The 10143-nt window shown below is 36.7% G+C and overlaps 1 protein-coding gene across 10 annotated transcripts in view; it reads right to left on the reverse strand.

Annotated features, from left to right (window-relative positions):
- The window catches only part of SATL1 (spermidine/spermine N1-acetyl transferase like 1), a 123468-nt gene that overhangs the window by 112920 nt on the left and 405 nt on the right, over positions 1-10143 (reverse strand). Inside the window, exons 1-2 of one of the 10 annotated variants that reach the window (XM_070256716.1) lie at positions 9074-9210; positions 4277-4387 (exon numbers count right to left, since the gene is read on the reverse strand). The exons of 7 other annotated variants lie outside the window; for them this stretch is intronic. The gene's annotated coding sequence lies outside the window, so the exon portion shown is untranslated. Of the gene's footprint in view, positions 1-4276; positions 4388-6886; positions 7075-9073; positions 9211-10143 lie in introns of those variants that run through there. 2 more of the 10 variants (XM_070256712.1, XM_070256711.1) reach the window with 2 other exon arrangements.

Raw genomic sequence — 10143 nt, forward strand, 5'->3', positions numbered from 1 at the left:
TGGTTGTAATAATATGACATGTGGGGTTTCCTTCAAAATAATCTGAGGAAAGGAGAGAGTATGGGCGGGGCTATAGGAAAAACAAGATAGATCACGAACAGATAATTGTTAAAGCTGGGTGATGGGAACATGGAGGTTCATTATCCTATTCCATGTATTTTTATATATGTTTGAGCTTTTCCATAATGAAGAAGTATTAAAAAGAGAGATTTTCCACAAGCAATCAGAAGAGAACATCCTACTGACCTACCTGCAACAGTGCACACATATTCTGCCTCCCTCTCGCCATTATTCATGCTCCCCGGTAAGGCAGATCCCTTCGTTTCTGCACTGGAACCCCTTCCCTCTTACCTATTCAAAGATGTCATTCCAGTAATTCTCATTTTTCTCACCTGCACTATTAATTTTTCCCTCTCTACTGGGTCAGCCCCAATCCACATATAAACATGCTATAATCTTCCACATTAAAGACACCCTGTATCTTCCTCCAGCTATTGCCCCATTTTTCTGTCTTTTTAGAGTAAAACTCTTCAAAAGAATGTTCTACATTCATAGTTTCCAATTCTTCCCATCCCATTCTCTGGAATCCATTCCAACCAGGCTTTTACTCCTACCACTCCACTGGAACTCCCACTGACCTCGATGTTGCTAAATGCAGTGGTCAATTCTCAGTCACCATCTTATTTGAACTATCAGTAGCATTCGATGCAGTTGATCACTCCCTTCTCAAAACACTTTCTTCACTTGGCTTCCAAAATAACATACTCTACTAGTTTTCCTCCTTCCTTGCTGTTATCTCCTCAGTCTCCTTTGGTGTTTATTCTCACTTTTCTGATCTCTAAACAATTCACTTCCATAGAGTTCAGTCCTTTTCTTTTCTATCTACACTCTTTCTTGATCATCTCTAAATTTTATATCTATATCCTGGACTTTTCCCCTGAAATTCGCACTCTACTTGGATATTGAACAGGCATCACAAACTTAACTGATCCACAACTGAACTCATAAAAAACACGCTTCCTTTCTATAGATTTCCTCATTTCTGTTGATAGCAACTCCATCCTTCCAGTTGTTCAAGACTGAAAACTTTGGAGTCATCCTTGACTTCTCTCTGCCCCACATCCAATCCATCAGTGAAACATTTTAAGTCTACCTTAAAAATATATCTAGAATCCAAGCAGTGGGTAGCACCCACTGCTACCACCATGGTCAAAGCCATCATTATCTCTCATCTGGATTATTGTAATTACTTCCTAAATGGTTTCCTTGCTTCACCCTTTGCACTGTTGTAGTCCACTCTCAACACAGCCGCCAGGATGATCTTTTTAAAAATATATGTCAAATCATGTCACTTCCATAGGCAAAATCCTCCATTAGGTCTCCATTTCCATCAGAGAAAAAGTCAAAGTTATTATAATGGTAAAAAGCCCACAATCTGATCCACGTTTATCTCTCTGACTCCAGCCACACTGGCCTCCTGGCTACTGAGTGATATACTAGCCAAATTCCTGTCTGAGAACCTTTGCTGTTCCCTTTACTTGGAATGTTTTTCTCCCAGATATCCACCTAGCTCACTCCCTCATCTCTTTCAAGTGTTTGCTTAAATAACACATTCTCAATAATGTTTTCCCTTAACATTCTACTTTTAATTGCAAACCATCTTCCAAATTCTTATCCTTCCCTGCTTCATCACTGTCTATCACACTCCTCATTTTACTTAATCAATTGTTTACCTTTTGTTCCCCTCCCTCCTCAATAGAATGGAAGCAATATGAAGTCATGGCTTTTTGTCTTTTTTTCCCCACTGATGTACTCCCAGTTCCTAGAACAGTGTCTGGCATACAGGAGGTGCTCAATAAATATTTTTTAAATTAATCAGTAAATGAATCTAGAGAGTTAGGCTGGAGCTAAAGCACACCAGCAGGGTTGACATATCCATTAAGTACAACGGGCACTGTGCCTAGGACCTTTAAAGGTCATGAAAATGTTTTAACTTTATTTTAAAATCAGAAGGAAAAAAGGAATATAATAATAATGAACATATAATAATGAATCCAGTCTGAATCATATTAATCTTTATACCAACACAGTCATAAAACAGAATTTTTAGCATATTCTTATGGAGGAAGGCAAAAGTGCCTAGGGCCCATGAAAGTCATGATGTAGTCTTTCACACTAGGTTTTACAAGCTTAGTTAAGGAGTTGAACTTTATCTTATAGAGTAAAGGGGAACCACTGAAGGATTTAAAGAGGATAGCAGAATGATTAGATTTGCATTTTTAAAAGATCTCTTTTATGGGTGTGAAAAGGATAGACTGAAGGAAGGGGACAGAACCACTTAAGAGATCTGTTAGGAAACTACTGTAGCAATCCAGGTGAGAGATGATAACAGCCTGAAATATGATAGAGGCCCTGGGGATGGAGAATAGAAAAAAAATATTTAGAAGGTAGAATTGATAGGGTTTTTCAATGACTTCTTATTATGAATGGAATAAAATCCAAACTCATTACAAGGCCCTGAATGATCTGAGCTCTGCCTTGAACTTCATCTTGCATTGCTCTCCCCGTCACCTACTATGATCCAGCCACAGTGGCCTTCTCTCAATTTCTTAAATGCATAAAGATTTTTCTGGCCTCAGAGCCTTCAGATATGCTTGTTCTCTCTGTGTGTGTCGCTCTTTACTCAACTCTTCTTCTGACTAAAATTTTCTCAAACTTTAGGTCTCAGCCTAAATATCACTTCCTCAGAGAGGCTTTACCTGAGCGCTCACTCCTTTTCCTTCATAACACTTTCCACAATTTGTATGCATCTGTTTGTTAGTTTTATTATATGTATCCCTCAACTAAGAATGTAAGCTTCAAGAGGCAGAGACACACTAGACAAGTGTTTGGCACATAGTAGGCCCCCAAAGAATATGAATGAATGAATGACTTGATAACACTTGGTTTGTTTCCAATTTTTGGCTATTTTGAATAATGCCGCTGCAAAGGTTCTTATACATATTGTAGTTGTTGTTGTGTTTATGTATGCATATCTGACAGGAGAGGAATTGCTAGGTATCAGGGTATGCGTATGTTCAGCTTTAGTAGATACTGCCAGAGCCTTTTCCAAAGTAGTTGTAACATTACAGAAAACAGTCACAAGTTGCCTAAATCTTACTTAGTTTGATGTGAGGTAGATTCCTATTACAGGAACTCAAGAAATAGCAGGGGTATTGCAATGGCATGTTAGAGCTATATGTACTGACTCACTAAAGCCAATCGTGTGCATCTCTTTCAACGTCCGTATTCAATGATGTCACATTGGTAGCTTAAAATTGTCCATGGTGGGAGTATTTTACATCACGGAAATCAGGAAACACTGTAAATCAAAGTTCCCATCTTTCCCCAGACTGTTTATCAGCATATCACTGGACTATTCTAAAGCACACAAACAAAGTTTAAGCAAGTCTATGGCTACTCATAGATATTTAGCCTTGAGTACATCATCTGAGATTCCCAGAAAAGAATGTAGGGAAGAGACATATTCAAATTGTTCTGTTAGTAAAGATGATAATAAGATTAATTAAAAATAGCTAATACTTATTGAGTTTTTACTATGTATCAAGCATTTGACTACGCTTATAAGGATTCCCTCTTTTAATTCTCATATCAATTCTCACAATCCTATGAGGTGAAGTACGCTTTAACTTCTCATTTTGCAAATGAGGAAACTGAGGCAAGTTTTAAAGTTTTGGCCATAGTCCCTAAAGTGGTGAGTGGCCCGTGTGAGTTCACTCCTTCTTTGACTTAAACATTAGATCTTTATAAGCATGTAAACTCCATGAGGGCAGAGACTGTCTTGTTCTCATCTTCATTGCCAGTGTCTAGAAGTGCCTGGTACTAAATCTTTATTGAACAAATAGGTGATAAATGAATGAATGACTGTCTGACTGAATGAATGACTAATACTAGGCCTCTATGCCTCAGGTCTCTAAAGCCTTAACTTATTAACTCAAGAGTTTCCTCTAGTCATTATATTCACTTTTTCTCATCCAATTCTGTCTTGAACGTATTCCAACCAGGCTTTTGTCTCCACCGCTTTACCAAAAGACGTTTGGTCAAGATCGCCAATAACTTTCACACTCCCAAATCTAATGATCAGTTTTTAACTGTTATTGTACTCAAACTGTCTGTCAAGTGCATTTGATACAGTTGAGCATTCATCACATTTTTGGTAAAAATTTTTTTAAAAATATGATTTTTAAATAAATTTCAAACAATTGAAAATGTTTACCTTGAAACTTTTGCTCTCAGTTAAGATGGAGTAAACACGTTCTTCTCTTTATCTCCTACTGAATTCAAATATAAAACAAGGACAGACTGCACAGAGAGCTGTTTGAGAACTCTGAAAAGTAAACATCAGCAGGAGGATCAGCAAAGAAAACCAGAATTCAAAGTACCACTGAACCAGTGGTTAATTTACCCTTCTTTCCCCCTCCAGTATTCCCTGGCCTGAACTGGATGTAACCTGAAACCCAAAAGTGAGCACAGGAGTGAGTGAGGGGGGTAGGCAGAGAGAGCCATGAGAAATCCACTAGTTCTGGCTGGAGGAGAGGAAAAGAGAATTCCTAAAGCTCAAAGAGAGTAAGGGAAAACACCATTTGTTTTTTTCTCTCTCTCTCATTTTTCTCCATTCAGTTGACCTAATCAAGTCAAGCATCTATTAAAAATATCAACATACTCCATAGGATATGAGCAAGACCCAGGGTCTCAATATATTATGCAAAATGTACACAAACCAAATTATTCAGCATATGAAGATCCATGAAAATCTCAATTTACATAGGAAAAGACAATCAACAGATGCTAATGATGAGATGACAAAAGCTTAGACTTGTCTAACAAGGACTTTAAATCAGCTATGACAAAAATGCTCAAATAAGCAATCACGAACACTCCTGAATAAAATATTAAAATAAAGTATCAGTAAAGAAATAGAACAGACAAAGAAGAATCAAATTGAAATTTTAGAAATGAAAAATACAATAACCAAAATAATTAAAAACTGACAAAAACCTCACTCTCTGGATTCAATAGCAGAATAGAGATGACAGAGGAAGGAGTCAGTGATCTTGAAGTTAGAGCAGCAGAAATTATCCAATCTGGATAGCAAAAAGAAAAAAGACTGTAAAAATGAACAAATCCTTAGAGACCTGTAGGACTCCAACAAAATGTCTAAATTTCATATAATCAAAGTCTCAGAAGGACTGGAGAAAGATAATGATGCTGAGAGAGTATTCAAAGAAATAATGACTGAAAATGTCCTAAATTTGGCAAATTAACTGACATAAATATACAAATAAAAAGAAGCTGAGTGGATCCCAAACAGTTTAAACTCAAAGAAATCCAAGCCCAGACCCATTATAATCAAACTGCCTAAAACTAAAGACAAAGAACAACTGGAAACTGAAATTAAAAACATAAAAAGCACACTTACAATAGTTCCAAAAAAAGATGAAATACTTAGGTATAAATCTAACAAAACATATATCGAATCTGAATGTTGAAAACTACAAAATGCTCATGAAATAACCCACGAAGACTCAAATAAACGGACATACTGTGTTACATGAATTAGAAGAATCGACATACTAAAGATGTCAATTTTCCTCAGAGATCTATAGACTCACACCATATTAATCAAAATCTCAGCAGAATTTTTTATAGATAGATAAGGTGATACTAAGTAGAACAAGAATAGCTAATACTATTTTGAAAAAAAAATCAAAGTTAGAAGAATCCAATTTTAGGAATACTAAAACGCCAAAGTAATCAAGTCAGTGTGGTATTGGTGAAGGGATAAACACACACAGATCCATGGAACCTAATAAATAGGATGGATATAAACCTACATAAACATGGCCACTTGATTTTTCACAAAGGTGCAAAATCTCACTGGAGAAAGGATAGTCTTTTTAACAAATGTTGTTGGAACTTCTGGTCATCCATATGCATAAAAATGAACCACAACCTAAATCTCACATTTTATACAAAGACTAACACGAAATAGATCACAGATGTAAAAGTAAAGCCTAAAACAAGAAAACTTTTAGGAAAAAAAAATAGGAGAAAATGTTTGTGAGGTGAAACTAGGCAAAGACTTCTCAGAATCCATACCAAAGCACAATCTATACAAGAAAAAAATTGATAAATTGGATTTTATCAAAATTAAAAACTTTCGCTCTGTCAAAGACACTTTAAAGAAAAAAAAAAAAAAGACCAGGTGACAATGGGTAGAAAATATCTGCAAATCACACATCTGATAAAGGACTTGTACCCACAATGCATATTTTTAAAACTCTGAAAGTCAACAATAAGGAAACAACCACATTAAAAGATGGGCAAAGAACTTGAACAGACACTTCACCAAAGAAGTTATGGAAAATAAGCACATGAAAAGACGTATAACATCATTAACTATCAGACGAACGTAAACTAACACTACAATGAGATAGCACTACACATCTATTAGAAATAAAAAGTAGTGATAATACCAAATGCCGGTGAGGATTTGGAGAAATTGATTAGAGGGTTCAGGTGATGACAGCCTGAACTCCGTTATAAAGTTTTCCGTCAGTCCTTCCTCTAATGTTTCACCCACCAATGATCGTTGCCTGATCTGTTACCTCATTAGAGGCTGTAAAATGGTGATGTTCTACATTTATTTCTATATTTCTTCTATAGTTATTAATTGTACTTCTTGTGAAAAGAAGAACTTTCCCTTACCAAAACTATGGCTATTTGGTTGTCCTGAAATAGTTTGTACAGGAAAAGTACAATAAAATACTGAGTTATTTTCTTCTAATTGCTAACTCTCAGAGTAAGAAGTTGATGGCTTATTTACCTCAAATGGTATCCAATGAGGTTTTTGGGGGGAGTGCGGGAGGAAACCTTTATTTCTTTCTCAATATGCTTAATCAACTCACGATTTTTTATATATTCAATGCGTTTCATCACTTGCAGTTAACATTTTTTGATGCTCTTGTGTAGTTTTGACATGATCCAATTATTCTTTGATGGTTTTCTTGCTCACTGACAAAACAATATAAGATAATCTCATCTTATTTATTTCTTATCTCAAACCTGGAATTAGCTATTCCCCCAAGAAGTCCTGATACTTTTTATGTAGAATAGTATTTTGAGACCTTTTGTGCATCATTTTGTATTTTTTTACTGTACACTAATTTAAAGGAAAAAAAATTTGTACTCTCAATATTGATTTAAATTAGTTTTATTATAATATTACTTAAACATAAGCGACAGTAGAGCCATGTATAAATAAATGCCTTAGGCTTACGATGCTTATACACTTATAAAACACAACAACAAACAACCAAACTAATAAATTAACAGCACTAATTTAATGTTATGCATTATATTGTTTTGCTGAAACTAAATTACAGTTCACAACATAAATATGATTCTGCAATAGCATATTGAGTGCAGCTTGTCTTACTATATGCCATGGGCTGACTCACTTCTCCCACCACTTCATTCTAACTACCAAGAAATTGTATTATGTACAGCACACCTGGTATGAGGACTATATAATTTACAAACAAAGTCTAACTGCTTCATTTCAAATCAACCCAAAACAATTAAAGTTTTACTATCTGGTGTCAATATGCTTGTAAATACAAATACACATGTAAGTGTTATAACGTATGACAATGTTCAGTTAGAAGGTAGTCTTCTAGATGACCCAGAATATGCTTATGTTAATTTATTTTAGATTATTTCCTTGGGAGATGGTCAGGTTACAGGTAAAGCAAGAAGGCTACGAGGTTTCATAGAAGAGGCTGAGGTTAAAGGGACTATAGCTGACGACAAACTGTAACTTCAAAGGCATATGAGGAAGAAGAGACGGCAATATACGGTTTCTAAATGTACCACAGCAAAACACTATTAGTTGGCCAAGATTACCAGAGGAAGCAGAGGGAGTGAAATGAGCAAGCTATAAAACAAAGCAAGCTACAAATTGCAAAGAATTTAAAGCACCTAATTAATATTATTGGTCTAGGGGCTAATATGAAACGGTAAAAACACTGAAGCATGAATACAAAAATAACACTACTTAAAATAATAACACAGCCAGCCATCTTTAACATGGTATTCAATTTACTCCTTTAAATAAACATGGACCAAATATCTAAAAGACATATGGGGGATGGTCTTCCACATTGTTGTCCTGCTGGGATGTCCACAAGTGTCCTCCTGTCCTTGCCTGGGACAAGTCATCCTTGACTTCTACTGGGAATTGACAGCAATGTTTAAGCAGGGGCGTGAGATAACCAGGTTTGTTTGTTTTGTTATGCAAGTGATCTCTGTGGTCGTGTAGACTCTACACTGTAGAAGATATGGAGTGGGGTAAAGAAACACTTGTAGCAGAGAAATGGGTCAGGAGGCTATTGCACAGTCCCACCTGTTGGGGGCTTCAACTGAAGTGAAAATGGAGTGGGGAGGCTTGATTTGAGATATTTTTCTGATTTGGTGACCTCTGATTTCAGGATTTGATGGGCAAACGGACACAGAGGAACTAGTTAGGAAGGTGTTGCAGTAATCCAGGTAAGAAGGGACGTGAACCTGAATGAGATAATGATATTAGGAATGGAAAAAGAGGGATGAATTCCACAGATATTAAAGAAGTGGAATTCTCAGAACATTTTTCTTTTTTGGATGATATTAGCCCTGAGATAACTACTGCCAATCCTCCTCTTTTTGCTGAGGAAGACTGGCCTTGAGCTAACATCCATGCCCATTTTCCTCTACTTTATATGTGGGACGCCTACCACAGCATGGCTTTTGCCAAGTGGTGCCATGTCCGCATCCAGTATCCAAACCGGCCAACCCCAGGCCGCCAAAGCGGAACGTGTGAACCTAACCGCTGCGCCACCAGGCCAGCCCCTCTCAGGACATTTTGATGGACAAGATATTTGCAGAAAGAGGGAAGAGCAAGGATCAACTTCAGGTTTTAAAAATTATCTACCACAATGTACCATTCACAAAGGTGACTGATGTAAAAACCCCACACCTTTCTCAGCTTTCTTCCATCAGTGTCCTACTGAAATTGTCGCTGGGAGAAGACTTTTCAAGCAGTATTTTCCAGGGTTTCCAATATAGAGATGTGTCATCTATGGGAATACGCTCATAAAAATACTCTTTTTTCATCTAGGAGGGAAAATAGTGAAATAAATAACACCTACAGGGGTCAGCAAAGTACGGCCCACAGGCCAAATCTGGACGGCTGCCTGTTTTTTTAATGGCCTGCGACTAAGAATGGTTCTTACACTTTTAAATAGTTGAAAATAATTCAAAGAAGAATAATTTTTGTTATTATGTTAAGAGGATATAAAATTCAAATGTGAGTGTCCATAAATAAAGTTCTACTGGAACACAGCCACGTCCATTTGTGTACATACTGTCTATGGCTACTTTGGGGCTACAACTGCAAGCAGTTGTGAATAGTTGTGACAGAGACCTTACAGCCCTCGAAGCCTAAAATATTTACTACCCAGCCCGGTACAGAGAAAGTTCGCCAACTCCTTGTCTACTATGAGCCAGGGACTGTGCTGGGCTTCCACGTCATGTGTCCTCTAATTTTCTCAAAACCTTTAGTATATCAAGTTATAGTATATTAAGTTATAGAGACCTGGAGAAATTATCTAGCTAATCGAGAACAGTCACATGTCTTATTTGTAAAATATTCAAATTATTTAGGCAAAGGTAATGAGTTACCTTCTTTTTTAAAAAACAAAGGACCGTATTCTTTCCCTGCTTAAACACTGCTATTCATTCCAAATGCTTATAGTACTAAAGCTAAATTTTCGGAATCTAAGGCCCTTTGCAAATGCAACCTTCTGGATACATCTCATCACTTTTTCCCACCAGTCACCACCGAATTTCTCACTGTTCTCCAATTTTGTACAGACACAAGCTAAAAATGACACATTCAAAAGATATTTAGCGTTCACTTCATTTAGGTCCCTTCTCCACCTTTCCCTTCTGTGCCTTTCTTCACTCTTCTTTACTTTCTTCATCGAATTGTCTACTATTACGAAATATAAAAGGAATGAAGGGAGGGAGGGAGGGAGGGAGGGAGGG

This window comes from Equus caballus, chromosome X (genome assembly GCF_041296265.1).
Source record: "Equus caballus isolate H_3958 breed thoroughbred chromosome X, TB-T2T, whole genome shotgun sequence".
NCBI lineage: Eukaryota > Metazoa > Chordata > Mammalia > Perissodactyla > Equidae > Equus > Equus caballus.